General features: G+C 31.3%; 1 protein-coding gene across 5 annotated transcripts in view; it reads right to left on the bottom strand.

Moving 5' to 3' along the window:
- Positions 1 to 19,058, bottom strand: part of robo1 (roundabout 1) — a 170,445-nt gene that overhangs the window by 149,974 nt on the left and 1,413 nt on the right. For 3 of the 5 annotated variants that reach the window (XM_070647020.1, XM_070647018.1, XM_070647019.1), the window contains exon 2: positions 18,784 to 18,900. The gene's annotated coding sequence lies outside the window, so the exon portion shown is untranslated. Of the gene's footprint in view, positions 1 to 18,783; positions 18,958 to 19,058 lie in introns of all 5 variants that reach the window. The other 2 variants (XM_070647015.1, XM_070647017.1) reach the window with 2 other exon arrangements.

Genomic DNA, 19,058 nt, shown 5'->3' with positions numbered 1-19,058 from the left:
CATTTTCAAGACGAATAGAGAAATTGAGAGAATTTATTCAAATTACATTTTTCTTCTCGTTCTTTTACAGCTGCCCCATCGAATAACAATAACAATTTACATTGTAAGATCCATTAATTATAGATAACTTAAGCTAAAGTTCATTAAGAATCAAAAAAGAATTCAAAATATTCATGAAGATGTAGCGCATTTAGAGCTGACTAAACCCAGACAAATTAACGTGATCTACTCAATATCCATTAAAATTTCGTCGAGAGAAAAATTTAAATTTTAAAAAGTGATAAAAAAGCCATTTTGAAGGAAAATTCAAATTAGAATGGAATTTGCATTATTGACGTAATGGATTTTACTCTAAAAACAAAGAGAGAGAAAAATAATGGAATTAATATTTTATTCATTCCTTACAATCAACAAGAAACTTTGTTGCTTCGTCTATATCCAGCACATATAAATATTTAATGATGATGGCAATAATTAATGGATTATTAAATGAGCAAAAATTTTTCATTTTTTATCGTTTTTTATCGTCACTAGATATAACATGAATGATATCGAATTTTATTAAACTTGACTTAGTTATCTGTCTAATGACACAGATGTTGTAATCGATAGACGATTTTATGGAATGAGTTTGTAGTTTTTCTAGTCGAATAAATTGCTATGAATAATTTGTAAACAATCGAAGTTGAAAATCGTGAATTTGTGTAATTGAAGCTGATGTTGCAAGTTCTGTAATGTTTAATACTTAAATCTTGTGTTTGTTTTTGTTGAATTGAAGGAATTTATGGCTAATAATTAAGTTATGGTATTTTATGATGATGTTTATTAGTTGAATGATGAAATTTGACTGAAATTGAGAATAATAACAAAAAGGGTGTGGAACTATGTGTGGTGAATATATGTTTGAATTTAAAATGACCGTTACAAGTTTTGTTCTGAGAACTCAAATATATTTTGACAGTTACAGTTGGAAATTAAGCTATTCATCTAAATTTGGTTTGAGAATAATAACAAAAAGGGTGTGGAACTATGTGTGGTGAATATATGTTTGAATTTAAAATGACCGTTACAAGTTTTTTTTCTCTAAATTTTGTTTGAGAATAATAACTAAAAGGGTGTGGAACTATGTGGGGTGAATATATTTGAATTTAAAATGACCGTTGGAACTTTTGTTCTAAGAATTCAAATTTATTTTAACCGTTAGAATTATAAAATTAGCTTTTGATTAATATTCATCAATATTTCTACTATTTCTCAATAAAATCTTCAATTTAAATCCTCAAATTTTAATAAAAATTAAATGCTTAATTAAGAATATCCAGATATGCATCTAATAAATTTCACATCGACTTCCCAAAACAAAGAAGTTTCTGGTTTATTAAAAAAGACGTAATAGATATTAATTAATTAATATTAATAAGTGTTAATTAATCATAAATTGACTCTGACATTTAATTTGAATAAATTTTACACACTGCACAAATATTTATGATTAATGATTTTTTAAATTTTTTCAATAATTCCTTTGTGTTTCCATATTTTGTAATATATTCACGACATTTTTAAATAAATATTTCAGCAAAGTGTTATTTGATACCGAAAGTATGACATGGCGCTCATGTTGTGGTCATTCAATACCCTTAATGAAACACAAGACGACCGTCTTAAATCTATTGAACATCACTGGGTATCTCCTATAGTTAAAAATTTGTCACTGCTGAGAATGTTTTTTTTAAAAAATATCTTTGAATATGGCAAGTATCACAGCATGACAAAGTGGCCCTAGAAGTATCTTTTATCATAATTTTTTTATAATTTATGAAAATGTTCCTATTCCATTAAAGAGAAAATATTCTACATAATTTAATAAAGACGGACGTCGCACACACTTAATATTCAACCCCGTAAATGGAAGTTTAATTTCATTTCTATTCTAATAACGTCAATAACACATTTTAATGAGTCTTAAATGATGCTCTAAAAGACGACAAATTTAGAATAAGCGGTGTCTTTTCTGTTCATCAAAATATATTCATCTGCTGTGTATGATGATGCTTGTGCTAACAATTATCAACTGGTAATTTTGTGTAATGTGGTTGTTTGAGATTCGGTTTGTCTGATGAATGAATGAAGATGGTCATTCATATGGAGATTTTAGAGAGGAATGGAAGGTTATTGAAGAACAGATGTGATGTGAAGGATGATTTTTGGATGAATTGAGTCATAATTGGCTTCAAAATTGCGAAATTTAGTAAATAAGCCAATTATACTACAACAACAACAGTGAAAAAGGCATGAAAAATCAAAAAAAGTTAATAAATTCTTAAATAGTCCAACTTAAAGTCTAAATTCTTTTGTAATCTATCTTTGCCACTTTTTTCTATTCATATATTGTTCATTTCCTTAATAACAACCTGTAACTAATGCAAAATTTGACAAAAACTTTTTGAAGTGGAGCAAAAACACGTGGTTCAATTTCCCTTGATAATATTTGAAAATTTCAAATCCGTTATTTTTCAATCAATATTTTAACTGTCTCAATAATTCAAAAATGTCTATTTTGATGCATTTTTGTACATTTTTATGGATTTTTACCCTGAATGCATTTTTATTTCGCACCCATAAATGCGCCTTAAATCACCAATCAACTACATTTCTAAAGAATTCTTTATCATTATACAATATTTTTACTAAAAGCAATTCAAGATGCATAAACAACATTTAAATACGTCCGGCGCTCCTAAAATAGATACATATAGTGAAAATGGAAAAAAAGAGCATCAGAATATGCAGACATATATTTAACAACAACAAAAACTAAAATAAAAAAAAAAAAATCTCCATAAATGTTTATTTATGGTCTTAGGATTTGGTTATCTCTTCACCACACTTCTTCTCTTTCTTATTTTCTCATTTCTCTTATATTGTACTTGAATCTCTTGCCATGTATGCTGCTTTTTTTTATTCATCCATTTCGTTTGTAATTTCCGATGCAGGCAAAACAATGGTTCACCATTCTCTTTAAACTCAATTCAATTCCATCTGTATAAAAAAAATCCAGAATCTCTCTCCTTTTTGGTACCAAAAAAGGCACATATTGCAGAACACAGAGTAAAAAAAATTTAAATCAAGGCAAAGAAGGGGCGAAACAGACATCGACTAAAAAAAGATAAGAAGCGAAATCCTCTTTCACAACAAAAAAAAATATGTTGAAACAGTCTTGTGACACATGTATAATGCCAATGCAAATTTGCTGCTGCCTTTTTGTTCCTTATTCTCAATGAAATCTTATAGGATGAACGTTTTAAATCATGTCATGAATCTAATGGTGCGATAGTGAAGAGCGATATGCATTTGAATATGGACATAGTATTATTTCTGCGAATATGGATTCATAACTTATTGCGATTCAATAATATTACATTTCATTATTTATATTCCTATATTCCTTATGACGCTGGCTTGAACAGCTGAATAAGATGAAGGAAGTATTGATGGTGAGTGAATGAGGAGGTTTGTGGCTTTGTGCGCATTTTTGAAGCTTAGTAATGGTAAATTGTATCCTAACAGGAAAGAGACCACTTTTAGGTACCTAAGTGATCTTTCTGTACCATGAACGCATACTTGTTGGCTGTTAGAGTGAGTTACTAACTCGGACAGCATACCGTGATTGCTAGGGTAGCTTAATATTGCTGTGTGAATGGTAAGACACAGACCCTGATAGCATCCTTATGACGGATTTTAATCCATTTTAAAAACCAATATTGATACTGTCCTTGGATAGTTCATGGATAATAACATGTAAATGTTAGTTGCAAGAGCAGGTTCGATTCCTATTCGATACTAGGAAATCTGATAGGTAATCAGTCTTTATTGTTCCTGTTGGAAAATGTGATCCCAAAACTTCAAAATCTGCTAATTTTCCACTTATCCTCATCATATAGCCACTCCTGATCAGATAATCATCCAATCCAGTCAATCTACAGCCACAAACTCACCATAACCCCTTTCACAACTTCATAAACAGCGCTAAAAAATGATTCAACAAATCAAAAAAAAGTCTATAGATTCAGACACTTTCTGCTTTAATAAATTGTTCGATTTAACATCATACGGATCTCTTTGTGCTGTTGATATTTATTCTTATATCCATTTTTGCACAAAACCAGACGAGATTAAAATTTTAGATGCAATTTCAAGTCTTGGATATATATATTTTTTAAATTATTTTTTTCATTTATTTTTTTATAATTTAAATACAATACTTATTGGTATGAATGTTTATTTAACAGACCTTTATGTAATGCCCAAAGAAAGAGTTAAAGGATTGTAATGAATATGGCAACAAAAAAATCTAATGAATAATTCTACATTTAATATAAATCGACATTCAATCGATGCGAATTGTATATTGAAATTGAATAATGAGAGGTAAATTTAAAATAAAAATTTAATTGGAAATTTTTATGATATTCTTGAGATAGACCTACTTTATATGGTCTAAACAGCTTGCGGCTCTTTGCTACTCGATTTTTTGTTTAACATGAAACTGTTTTAAGGTGTAGGATTTAAAACGTTAGACAATAAAATGGCATTAGCTTATTTTTAAAAGAAATAAATATAAAATTACTGTCAAAATAGTTTTAGAGCATTTTGTAGCTATTTTTGAATTATGGATATGAAATTTTTTGTCTGCAGTCATAAAACTGTTGCCATATTTTGAATTTATTGATGTTATGAAGATAAAAGCCGTTATATGATTGACTTTTGAAATTGTTTTGAATTATTCATCATTTATGTTGGATTAGTTTTGCATTTTTTCACGGACATTCCATATCGGACTTTTAAATGTCAAAATAATGATTGATTTGGATTCAAATGATCAAAATAAGGCTGCAAAATTGTATAAAATCAGTGAGCACGCACATTTCAATGTAAATCCACAAGTGAATTTGATTATTTCGCCAATTGTAAGCCTTTTTCACACAAAAAAGACACCAAACACTTGAAAATCTTTTTATATAACAACAAATCCCTTATTCGACAACAATCTTGAACCTTTACATGACCCGTCGACCTCGCATCTCTTATTATGCTAATACATCTCTCTTGTTAAAAAACATTTTTTTTGCTCCTTTACATCTCATCATTATTGTACATAAATTTATCCAAAATAAGCCACTTATGTCCATTTTTGGCACATTTAAAAAATACTTATTCATTGTTGCACATTAATTTTAGTGCAAGTCAGACTAAAAGTAGCAAAGAAGCCTTTTTTAAAGCCACTCAATCGCCAATATATTCCTTATATGACTTAACCGATTGTTTTTCTTATTTGGGCTCATTCGCTTCATCTCACCAAGTTCCTTTACAATACTTTTTTTTTTGTTTTGTTTCTTCTCGATTAAAAATAAATGTTATTTAATTCAAGTGTGTGTAAAGAAGTGGAAAGGAAGAGGAAAAAAAATTACTTGAAAAATATTCCTTTAATGCTTTTTTTACGTATTTTTTTTCATGTATCATTGAATATCAACTGCTGCTTTAGTTGTTGTTGTTGTACAGCTTTTGTTGTCTGGTGGCTATGGCTACTGCTACTCAATATTATGTTCACAACATTTCATTGTATATTGATAACATCGTTGAAAGTTAACCAAGATTCGTACTTCTTTTTTACCATTGCTTATGCTCCACAAATGTGGTGATTTTATTATATTTATTGTAAATTGAAGAATATAAAAAGGAAATGGAATGAAAAACAGAACAGAACAACAGAAGACTTGAGAGGAGATGAAGAAAAAATATAAATATATTCGAATATTGCTATTGCTTTACCATATTGAGCTCTATAAATATCTCTCGATGTATTTATATGATTGTATTTTGAATATGCTATTAATGGGAGGGAGAGTCGATGCAGAATGTCCAATTGAAATGGAACTTATAGAGTCATTTTACTATGTAGAATGTTTTCAGATTAAATTGGGAATTTCGGGAATAATATTGAAGTGATTTTAGAGTTATAGGAACTATAGATGATGTTTTATGTCTCAACATGAACCAAATGGTCAATATTGATTGTTGAAGACATTCAGAAGCTACATTAGGATTATCCCGAGCTACACCACTTCAACCTGGGTTCAAATATAGAAAAATCCATTCTCGGACTAAGCCCATGCCTCCCTGGGACCAGATTTACCAGTCGTTTGATTTCCAAAACGTAACTATCATGTTAATTGCCACTATTTCTTAGTCATACCCATTTATATGGACTAACTAATGGTAGAGTTTAGGATATATCGTTCACTTCTTAGGTACAATTCCTTAGCCATACTAGATTATGTAGGAAAGATCCCTAAGATTCCAGGATATTGGGACTATATAAATTTGAATTGCAATATCATCTTAATTAGGTCATCAAGAACTATTCAGCACATCCATCTACCAATTCGCTCAAAATTATGTTTCTAACCCAAATCACCAATTCATTGCCCAACATACTTCCCTCTTTCATAGAACTTTTGATGAATTATGACCTAAATTAAAATAAAATCACAAAAAATATCACCAAACCCAAACTTACATATTATCGCATTTTGACCTTGTTGTAAGTGTGATGCATATATACTCCACAAAAATGCCTACAAACAACCAAAACAAACAAGACCCCCATAAATCATCCAGTGACTCACTCAATCTTATCAATAAGTACTGTCAAAAAGGCCACAGTTAATTTCCAAAATGCGCTACAATGAAGACCTAACTTAGTTCTTTTTGGTTCAAATACATCTTATGTATATGTATGTAGTCAGTTTCTCTCATTCTTAATTAAGCAGAATTCGATTTCGATCACATTGTAATGTTGAGGAAGAATAAACAAATCTGCTGTTATTTCTTTTTTTGTTGCTCAATTGCACGACATTGCTGTCGACATAGAAAAACAGCGATCGATCACTCAAAATACAACAACAACAAATCAGTTTTGGAAATGGATGAGAAGTAAGACGAATAAGTACTTGAAAGTAGTCATAAGGAAATTCTATGCAAAATCTCAATAGTGATGGATTGGCATAATGTTATGTACAATGTAGGCATCGCTGCCGACTGTTCTATTTGTCATTCATCATTATTTAGGCGAGGGCAATTGTCATTTTTAGTTGCTTATTCAGCTGCTGCTTATTTTTGCAGATTGCAGATTTCAATTCTCATTTGCACGTTTTTTTTTCATTCCGGACTTCCAAGTGAGAGATTCGATTTGATTTTTTTTTGTTCGTTGTGCTCCCGCCCCGACTGCCTGTCGTGATATGATTCATTTTTTTTTTTTGGCTTCATTGTCGAGTACTTTGGGTGCTTGTGAAATTCAAGACAGAACACTAATCAACATTGAGAAATCTCACAATAAATGTAACATAAAGCAAAACGCCACCAGAAAGGCAAATGCAGAGCAGAAACAAAAAAGCTGTTAAACATTTGTCTCGATGTCAAAAAATGTTAAACATCTCATATCACATGAAAGGCTAATTTGGTAACAAATTGATATTTTTTCTTTTCTTTTCTTTCCATTCGTTATGTTTCTGTTTATGCTTATTATTTTATATACATACAGTTTTCAATTAAGAGCTCTATGGATGTCAGACAAACGAATTATATGAAATGGAACGTACTGCTTATGCCTTTGAGGGAAGCAGAAAGAAAAGAAAAAAAAATATTAAATGAAAATTCATCAAACATATGCAGCATCGTAAGAGCATTTTATGTTATTGATATAAGACATGCATAAATCTTGTGGATCATTATTTTGTTTCTAAATAAATATGGAGCGATTGTGAGAAATTTATTTTGTGATGGAAATGTGTGGATTTGTTGATTTCTTCGAATTTGTACAATTTTAATGAATTTTTTTTTATTTTTAGTGATTTTGATTTAATTTGTTCGAATGTTGGTGAAAAATCTTCGAATTTTGGTGAAATTTGTTCGAATGTTGGTGAAATTTGTTCGAATTTTGGTGAAATTTGATCAAATTTTGATAAAGAATCTTCGAATTTTGGTGAAATTTGTTCGAATGTTGGTGAAATTTGTTCGAATTTTGGTGAAATTTGTTCGAATTGTGATGAAGATTTTTCGAATTTTGATGATATTTGTTCACATTTTAATGACAAATATTCGAATTTTCGTAAAATTTGTTCAAATTTTGAAAAAGAATCTTCGAGTTTTGGTGAAATTTGATCAAATTTTGATAAAGAATCTTCGAATTTTGGTGAAAAATCTTCGAATTTCGGTGAAACTTCTGAAAACATCTTCGAGTTTTGGTAAAAATATCAAATTTCCAAACTTATTCAACATTAACAACTTAAAACTCACAACAACACCCAAAAACCAATGATCCCAATAATTACATCCATACCTACCCATCCATATCCCATCTGACCAAACAAATCCACAAATATTGCCCTTCAAAGACAACATCCAACACAAAATTTGTTATTTATCTAATTTTGCTTGCATTTTGTCGTCCCATGTGAGGTCTAAAGAAACAGCAACAACAACAAAAGGAAGGAAGTAAGATGCATCATTATTTGTCTTATTCCTAAATGTCATATCCTCAAAGCTATGCCGGCATGAATATCCTTTAGGGAATAATTTGTGGGCAAATAGAGAATAGAATTACAGCTACAAAATATTCGTTCCTTTGTTGTCGTTTGGGTATCAACTTCTCACTCATTTTGACTTGCTTTTGTGGATTTTTGTACAGTCACAATAGAAAATGTTGCAAAAAAATATTCAGAGATGTGCAAAAAATACTTCTGTTTACCGTGGGAATTTTATTTTTGGTGCTGATTACTTTATTGACTTAAAAAGAATTTAAAATCCATGTTAAGATAAAAATTTGTAGTCAATTAAGCCTGATTTGGAACTGATGATAATTTTGCGGTGTTTTTTGATACTGAAGACATGCTTCTTACTATGGATTGTGAGAAATTTCCAGTCTTGTCAAAATCTAGTCTCAAATTTCAAAGACATTTCAAAGATATCACGACTTCATCAGTCAATATTTTCACAATAAATCCAGCACAATCAAAAATATCAGACAGTACAAAAATGCAGACATTTCATGACTTTAGAAAATCTTTCGTAAATCTTCTCGAAAATTCCACCATCAGCCAAACCAAAATTCCAATTTCATCTCGTCTCCTATAATTAATTTAAATACCATCAGTTTTCAAAAATTTAAATCATGCAATCATGACGCAGACAGACACAAGATCCCCAAAAATAAAACATTATTTTTTTGCAGAAATAAATCTTAAGAAATATGTTTTGATGAGCAGGGGTTGGATTGTTGGGTTTTGTATTAAGATGAGGCAATTGGTGTGGTTATTGGAAATGGTTTAGCTAAAGATGTGAAGTATTGGATGAAGGAAGGTTGCACTGAATGGCAAGAAAATGAAATTGGAATATTTGGAACATTAGTCTTAAGAACTGGGTCTAGATTGAGTTAAATCTTAAACTGTATTAGATTCTAGCCAAGGAGTTAGCTCCTGGGTTAATTTTTTGAGTTATCTTAAAGCAGAGCTCAAAATATACCCGTATTTTGTATGCAAAAGTCGATTCAGGTCGAGTCGACTTCATATAATATTCAAGTCGACTTCGAGCTCTGTCCTAAGACAAATAGAGAGGAAGGAATGATACTGACAAGCTCATGTCTTCCTGTATTGGTAGATTTCAAGAAATCTCTTGAAGTCTTGGTCCCGGTCCAAGTTCTGTTCTCGTTGTAAGTCTCGGCATTGTTCTTGGACTTGAAAATTATTTTGTGACCGAGACTTCTGGAAAGTCTTACCTCAGAGTATGCCCTTGCTATTCTAGACATTATCTTGAGAGACGCATCACGACTATGATCATGATTGTGTCCATAACAGACAATGACCCTTCTTATCTAAATGAAGGTGCTCAAAAGTTCACTAAATCTATATAATTGAGAATGCTTCTTGTCAGTTCGGGTGTTTCGTTCAGAAACGACTACAACATACCCAAATAACCAGCCCCTGACCCCTACGAATCAGAATCAGAATCACAAAACATTTCATTTAATTTTTTGCTTTTTTTTTCATAATTTTTATTTATTTTCAAGCCTAACAGAAACAGCGGATACAACTCATTAACATTAATCCAATTCTCAGTATGTAGATAATTTATATATTCTTATTATGCACATACCGAGCATGTATGAATGAAAATGTAAAGAAAAAAATAACATTTTTTCTGCTGCTACTCCTCACTAATTGAAATGAGAAACAATCAAAAAAAGTATCACAAAAAAGTCATGTTAAATGCCGAGTCTTGTTTGAACTTCACGCTGCGATAATGGATTTTTTTTTTTTATTTTTGGGGTTTAATATATGCTCAATTAAGAGAAAAGGGCTTGTCACGTTCATAAAAATAAGTTTTTTTTGTGTGTGTGCCTATATTTAAGCTAATTTGCGGCATCGTCTTTATGTGAGATAAATTATCAAAAAAAAGTAGCTCAATTCCTTTATTTTTGAACTAAATCCAATTTTTTTCTTATTCCATTTTTCGCTTCCAAAACTAGCTGCAGTCATGAATATTTTGTGCTATATCTCATTTCACATTGGTTTCTCGATTCCATTTATGCAGTTCTAAATTGACAACATGTGTTTAGTGTCAACTGTCACGCCCTTATAATGTCATAATTTTAGGCAAACATTCCAATTTTTTTTTCCATTTGTTTGAAGCGATTTTATGGAACAATAAAAGCTGAATTATTTACTGTCGAATTATAATGAATATAAACAATCAATGCTAGTGATTCCAATTGGAAATGAAATGTGTAATATTGTTATTTTTTATTTTATTTTTTTTTTTGTATTGATTGGATACCGTTTTTATTTTTAGAGACTAACAACACATGTGTTTCCTGATAAGTGTGAATTTTGAGTGACTGGTGCAGTTGTCTGGTTGTTAAAGATTGTGTTTTAAGATTTTTTTGTGTGTTTTTTAAAAATATATAAATATATTGAATCATATGTTAGAGTTTGGATGACGTTTTCTGAGAAGATATCGTCGATTTATAGTCTGAATTGTTGTACAGTCTAAAGAAAGTAAGGCAATAAAATGGCTAAAAATCCTTTTAATATCATAGTCCTAGTTGTGTTGGCTAGAGCATCATCAAGTCGCCCAAATAATGGGAAAACGTTAAAGTTGCGGAATGGACGGAAACGGCTGATTTTTTCTAATTTTCAAAGTGAAAAATACAGTTAGCTGCATTGTGCCGCCCAGGTTTGGCATTGGGCTGGTTTATAACCCAGATTATATTCGAGTAGTAGGTTATGATTGCCATAAAATGAACCACAACGATGTTTTAAATCTTTGTCAATCTAAACAGGATCCCCAGTCAGTTTAACGTAACTCTGACTTGGTGTCAGATTCGATTTTAATCCAACAGAGACTTCCAGAGAGTCAAGTCCACCTGGTACTGGATTTTGGATCGATCATCCGACGTGTGAGTGCTCTTCAGAGACCCTCTTAGCTACCTATCTGTAGAATCTCTGTATATCCATTAAAATACACTAATTGCCCACTGGTATCTTCTATATCACCCTAACATGCAAAGAACATGCTCACATTAATGAGCATATTCAAAGCACGCTTCTTTCATACAAATTAGCATGCTCACAAAAGAGAGTAGAGTAAAGAAAACTAAGTTCTTTGTCTGTTAGGGTCAGTGGTGATCAACCTGTGAGCCGCGGCATTCTAGTGCGTCGCTAAATATTTGCCACCACTGTCCTATCTTAAATTGTATCCAGAATTCCCGTTCCCGTTTGAATTCGGGGAATTCCCGGGAAAATTACTGTTTTTGGAAACCCTACTCGTATCCTTAGTACATGCCAAGCTTACAAAACTGAATTTCCCTTAAAAAATTAACCTAAATTCCCCCAACAAGAACCCCTACTCCACAAAACTGTCTCCAACACCAAAATAAAATTCTTTTCCACTTATTTTTTTATTATTTATTTACATTAAACTTAATAAGTCACACAACTGCACACGATGTCATTATGTCATTACGTAAGATATCATTAGAATTGAATTGAATTTCGAGCAAATGTGTGTTTGAAAGTTAAGTGAAATATGTAAGAGATTAATTTATAAATCACGACGATGGGTTTTATATCCAAACAAATAAATTTGAATGAATGTCGAATTGTTCATTGAAGTGAACGGCTTGAATAATAAAATATATATATGACAATAGAAAGATAATTTTTAATCCTTTTGTGACTCAACATTCAGTCACATCCCCGCATGATATTATTATTATTGTGTCGAGCTCACATGTGCATTGTTGATTTGAAATACAATCCGAATAATATGGCAAAGATATTTATAACAGTAAACGCATATCGTGCATATTACGATTTGACATAATATCCCAGACTTATGTGCTGTAATGTATATGATTGACATTCATTAAATGAATTGCTGCATTCAATCACATTCAACTGTTTTTGTGAGTAGCTTATGAGGTGTAATGATTGAGCAAAATTAAAAAAAGTCTCAAATTTCTCGGTCTCACTGACCTACCGAGATATCCATTCAAGCAGCACTAAACTTATCACACACATATTATTTTAAAGACATCCAAACAATTCAATATTGTGTGATCGCTGTAAAGTTGTGTCGGCTTTGTGCCTTTTAATTCTTCATCAACAGACACTAAATGTGCCTGATTGCCATCATCTTCTCTTTTCTTTTTCTGCTTGTTTTTTGTTAAGCGCAGCCCAGAAAGACTCGCTGTGTGTGAGAGAAAGGGGCATAGCGAAATTAAGATTATAAAAAAATGCCTCTTTTATGTCTAATTGAAAAAACATGTTTCATGTGATGCTGCTCTTTTTCGGGCTGGCCTGGATGTCTGGCTATGTCTGACTGATTATATTGTGCATGTAATGTGTGGTATTGTCTCAAAAATCAATTGAAATTTTTTTAAGTTTTTGCAAAAAAGCACAGCGATTGCTTATTGCGATATTGATAGCACTGCTGTGCCTCATCTTTATTCAATAACGTATGGAATGGGATTGAATGAAAGAAAGCCATTTGAGGCCCACTCAAATATTTTTTTTTTTGAAGTTCTCTTTCGATTGACTTTGGTTTGGTATTTATTTGTGATTTTAAGAGATGCTTTAGATGCTTTGACTGTGAGGAATTGGAAAGGAGATGTTGCGATGGCATTTTGTCGGTTTGCAGGCTCAAAAGACATCGGGTTGGTAGAATTGCTGAAATTTAGGCAAAATCTAATGGATCCGGATACGGATATGGATACGAATCTGGATTAGGGACGTGAATTAAGAATCCAGAATTTAACTGGCAAAGGACTTCGAATGCTTGAGCTAGTTTCAGACATTTTCTACTTCCCAAATAGGCTCAAGTCAGGAATGTAGATGAATCGGCAAAATTTAGGTTGATTTTTGCGAAAAATCTTACTAAACTTGAAGAATTTGTTCCAAAAAGAGCTCTAAACCCCCATTTTGACCTTAATGCCCCGTAGTCTCAATCTTAATACCCTCTGGCTTCAACCTTAATAGTCCTTAGCCTCAACCTCAATACCATTTAGCCTCAATCTTAATAACCCCAATTCTCAACTTTAATACCCCTAGCCTCAATCTTAACCATCCTTAGCTTCAATCTAAATACGTCTCTGGCTCCTGGCACAAGTAAGCTTCGACCTAATATTAAACCAGTAAATCAGAGCAGTCTTAATCGGTCTACATCATGACTTCATTCTTTAATAATTAATTCATTTCCAAAACCACTTTCAAAACTAATTAAAATCACTAAAAATTTCACCAAATCCACATCTAATCCACTTCACACCACCTCCACATCACAAACCAAAATGCGTACCTGTCATCACAATTTAACACTCATAATCCCCAATCTCAACTTGTGCTTCATTTTAATTTACACAATTATCTCACCGCACTTCACTAAATCATGATTGTGGCATTCAAAAATCTGCTTTTTTTTATCTCACAAATGAAATAAATAACACAAGAAGAAAGGCAAGCAATCATATTGATCGTGCAAATCTCATCTCGGAACCGTCTTTTGTAAAAATCATCACAAATAAAAAAAAAAATGATAAATTTGAAGTTCCAATTTTTTTAAAGCAAGAAAAGAGACAAGAAATATAATTCATGTCGCTTTTTTTCGCGGTCATTCGTCGTTGTTATCTTCGTCTTCTTTCTCTTTTTGCACCATAAAGACGAGGCAAACAAAAAAAAATATTAATCACAATTTTTCGTCTTATTCATCGTTAAAGTGAAATGAAAATGATGTAAAGAGCAGAGAATCTTAGGGGGATTGGTTGTGAATGATGGCTAAGAGATTAGATGAGATTTTGAGGAACATATCAATCATGATTCAAAGGACTATTCATAGTGGACAACTAGACATGATGTCTGGTTAATAACTAGACCTACAGTGATCCTAATGTCAAATTGTACACTTGGACATCACACAGACTAAGACCTAAGGACTCAAAGAATTGGAAAATAACTTAAAATGATAAAATTTCACCAATGGAGTACTGCCTCAAGTGGAAACCGATCATTTCAGCTCACGGAGACTGGCCTTCACTGAACCTTGCCAACCCAGAGTGGAATAGACTGTAATTAGTCAACCTTAAGTCCGGAAATAATTCTGACAGTTGTCGAACTTTCCATAATATGTCAAGTGTATTAATAGACATAAGGTCGACTAACCGCAGCCTATTTCACCAGAAATCCACACTAAGCTATCGTTAGGTCAATATAAAGCCAGATTCGACGTAGGTTCGCTAACAAATTGCCCTAATACTGTCCCTAGGCCACATTTTCGCTACTTTTTGACATCATATGCAATTCAGGGTCATTAATAGACTACACAGAGTCATTGTCCTGATTTCTCTCAAGCCTATTGCTCACCAACCTATCGCTCATGTGTGTCACCCCTCAATCCCTCACATCACTTCCGCACAACCTCTAAACCAACAAATAATTTCACGAATATTCATGCTTTCTCATTTCATTTTGTTTGTATTAATCTGAAAATGACAGTTTAAGCACTAAAACTTTACTCTTTTTTTCGCCAAAGATTTCGGAATGAATGAATGAATTGAATGATGTTCTTGTTCCATAATGTACACTTATCGCTTAGTTGCTGATATTTTGCTGGTTGATATGAAGTGTTTTGAGAAAGTTTTTAGAAGAGATGATATTTTGGATTGTGATGGAACATGGAGTTGATGGGATATATTTTGTTTTGTAGAAATGTGTCAAGGGATGAAATAAGTGGAAATGTTGATGGATTGAAGTGGGGTTTTGAGGTTAGAATTGTTTTAATTAGGATGTTGCTAAGAAATTTAGAAGACATAACAGGAATGAGTTTTGTAGACTAAGAATGTGAAGGTTCATAAGATTGAGGCTTTATAGACCGGAATTGAAACATTTTGAATCAAATTCAGCCAAATCTGAGCAATTTAACAATACCATGAACCCTGAGGCCATGAATTAGATGATCTTCACTTCCAGCGAATTAAGCAATTGAGGATGAACCCTGACCAGATTTTTCAACAATTCCCAAGCCTAACAAACAGTCCAAAGCAGCCCAAACCATCTAAAACCCAAAATTCATCCAAAATTCCCAACCAATTCCCAACAATACAACACAAAATTTCATTCAAACTCAATATTCAAAATAAGAAGATTGATGAAAAATGAATTGAAATAACGTCCATGACAACATGTGAAGAAAATTAATGAGTCCCACTGTGAAATTATCAATTCGAAAGTGTTAAAAAATAGTCTCAAATAAAAGGTCTTTCTAATCATTGTTAGATAAATTGCTTCAACACAATGGATACAATAAGTGTGATTCTGATGACTGAGAGTGTGGCTTTTTATGGGACTATTAGATTTGATTTCGCGAATGATGTCTGAGAAAATTGCTATGTGGAGAGACTGTGAGAGGTGTTGTGTAGGCAAGGTGTGGGAATTTGTGGGGATTTTGAGGATTTTGGTACAAAAAGTTGAATAATTGCTGAGAAATTTGAAGAAATGCTTAGAAATTTGAAGAATTTCAAACAAATCTTGTAAATGCATTACAGTCAATAAGAATTAAGCAGTCTTACTGTCAGAACTTCTTACAACTAATTCTTAAGAATCTCAAATCAGATTATCAAATAATTCCAATTGTAAGTCGAACATCCAACAAAAAAAAAATTCATCACAATAAAATGCGTAACAAGTTAGACAACTCGTAATCCCATTCAGAACATTCACCAGACTCTCATAAATATTCTCATTCATCCACAAAAAAATACATCTAATTCACATTCCCTTGTTGTACAGCAAACAACAGAAGTAAAAAGATAAACAGTCTCTCATTCATTAATTTCTTCTACTTCTTATTCAGTCCAACTTGTTTGCTTTCTTCTTTGCTGAATATTTTTTTGATGAATCTTGGTCATCAACATCATTCTGACTTGAGCATATTGTATATGTGTAATGAAAAGAAATAAAAAAAGGCGTAAAGAATGAAGGAACTGACGAAATGCGAATATCGAGATCATGCAAAGAATTCACGAAAAAAAAACCGCACAATGTAATACTTAATGTATTTAAATAGCGAGCGATTTGAAAATTATAGTAATTTTAAATAGTACAAAAAGGAATATTGAATAAAAAAAAAAGAACTGGTTTTAAGACTCTTTAAATGTGAAGAAATAATCATTTGCAAACAAAAACGTAATAATAGTCAGAGTTAAGAGAAAGAAGTACGATTGAAAAATAGTTTTAGACGCAAATTGCACATGAAATAAATTTGAATTTTGATGTTAATGTTAATGGAAAAAGGAGGAAATTGTTGACAGTTTGATAGTTGGCTGAGTGAACTGGATTGAAAATTGTTTTTGAAATTTAAAAAATTTGAACTTTGAAATTTAAAAAAAATTTAAATTCACAAATTTGAATTTTTCAAATTTAAAAAACTTGAAAATATGAAATTTTAAATCTGAAATTTTTTAAAATTGAAAAATTGAAATTTTTAAAATTTAAAAAATTGAAATTTTGAAAAATAAAAAATCATAAAATTGAAAAAATTTGAATTTTGAATTTTAAAAGTTTAAATCTAACAATAAATCCGAAAATCTCAAATCCAAACCTCATACAATCTCAATAAATCTTCCCAAAAACTTTCCTATTCTCCCATCCTAAATGACTTCCCTTTCATATTCTCCAATTAGAAATCTAGCAAATTGCAGCAGCACAAAAAATTGTCTAATGAAATGAAGAAAACTTGAAATTATTCAATCTCGTCTCGTTTCAAACTTCATAATTGAATTGAAAAAAAAGAGAGAAGAGAAATAAAAATTGCTGCACAGCAATAAAAATAATAAAAATATTGTGCATGACCTAATGTTATTCTGTGCTGTACACAACAAAACTGCAAGTTAGTTTTTTTTTTGCTTTAAATTGTGTGTCAAAATGTTGCAAATTCTGTTTTTGTAAAACGAGAGAAAAAAAAAGTAACAATTTTGTGTGCCTGTCTAGCAATGAAACGAAACAAAATGAATAAAAATCAGTCGACTGTATGACTATTGAAGGGTGCAATTTCTATTCATAAATGGAAATGAAAGAATTCAAGTAAATGAGTCATTTTGTTAGAGGGTTACGGAAGTGCATATGGATGAATTATGATGTTAATGGGGCAGTTGCTTTTTAATGGAAGGTTTTAAAGGTTATTAAGGATGTTGTAATTTTTGTATGGACAATTTTAATACTTCAATTTTTTTGTTAAAAAAATAAATTAAGTTGAGAATTTGAATTTCAATTCAGTGGTACAAAAATACCACAAAGGTGCCTAAAAGCGATCTCTTTGTTTATAAGAGTTAAGCCATAGACAGATTTCGGGGTTTGTCTGGTTAAAGCTACTCCCCGCCTTCCCTTTTTAACCCGGGCTAAAGAAGTCTTCAACTGTCACTCATTTGGAAGTCTCATGGTGATTGGAGTCCTGCTCCATTGTATCACTCAGTCAATTCATATTAAAACTTTAAATTCTTAAACAATTCCTCAATAAAACCAATTAAATCCAAGATAAACACCATAGAATTCCCTGAAATTAGCATGATAAACCCTCATAAACCTCCCACACACAGATGAACTCATCACCATCCTTAAAACAACTCATCACCACAAAGAATAAAAAAAAAATCATAATTTAATTTCACCACAAAAAAGTATAATAATTGACATAAAAAATTCACAACATGAAGCAATTGTATGTAGCAGAAGAGAATTAATAATTTACATTTTCATCTTCCGTCATCATGATGATTATATTGAAAGAAAAAAATTAAAATATTATACATATATACACATCCCAGTTCCATTCTCTCTCCATTCAATTATGTCAACATAAAAGGAACATAAATTTATATTAATGAAATGCGTATATGAATGATTCAGGCACACCTGGTAATTTTTTTCACTCTCTTTTCAGTTACACACCACACAAAAAAAAAATATGTGAATTTCTATGCTTTTTATAATATAATATGTGGAACGATGCGATGATAATAATTGAAATGAATAAAAAGGGAGGAACAAGAGGAACAAGAGACATAAAAGAATATCCTTGAAGACAAACAAGATGAAGCTAATGAATGTTGCTGGTGGCTTTTGTTCTTTCAATTTCTTTTGTTTAAATATCCAAAATTCACTTCCAGGTATTTACCTTTTTTAATGAGAAAACTTTTTTTATTTTATATTCCAATATTCAGCTTGGCGCACACTTCACCTAATTTTATATTCCACAATAAACTGCAATATTCTCGCTATTATGTTACACTATCTTATCAATTCACAAAAATATTTTTATTATTTCACCAAGGCTCCCGCAGATTATAATCTTCAATAATCTTTCTATGAAGATTATAATCTTAAATAATCTTTGTATGAAGATTATTAAAGATTATAATCTTTGTATGGAAGATTATAATCTTTGAAAAT

This window comes from Chironomus tepperi, unplaced genomic scaffold, assembly GCF_022539635.2.
Source record: "Chironomus tepperi strain 1889 unplaced genomic scaffold, CSIRO-AGI_Ctep_v1 contig_369, whole genome shotgun sequence".
NCBI lineage: Eukaryota > Metazoa > Arthropoda > Insecta > Diptera > Chironomidae > Chironomus > Chironomus tepperi.
Note: the sequence above shows the minus strand (reverse complement) of the source record. Positions and strands in the feature narration are given on the sequence as shown.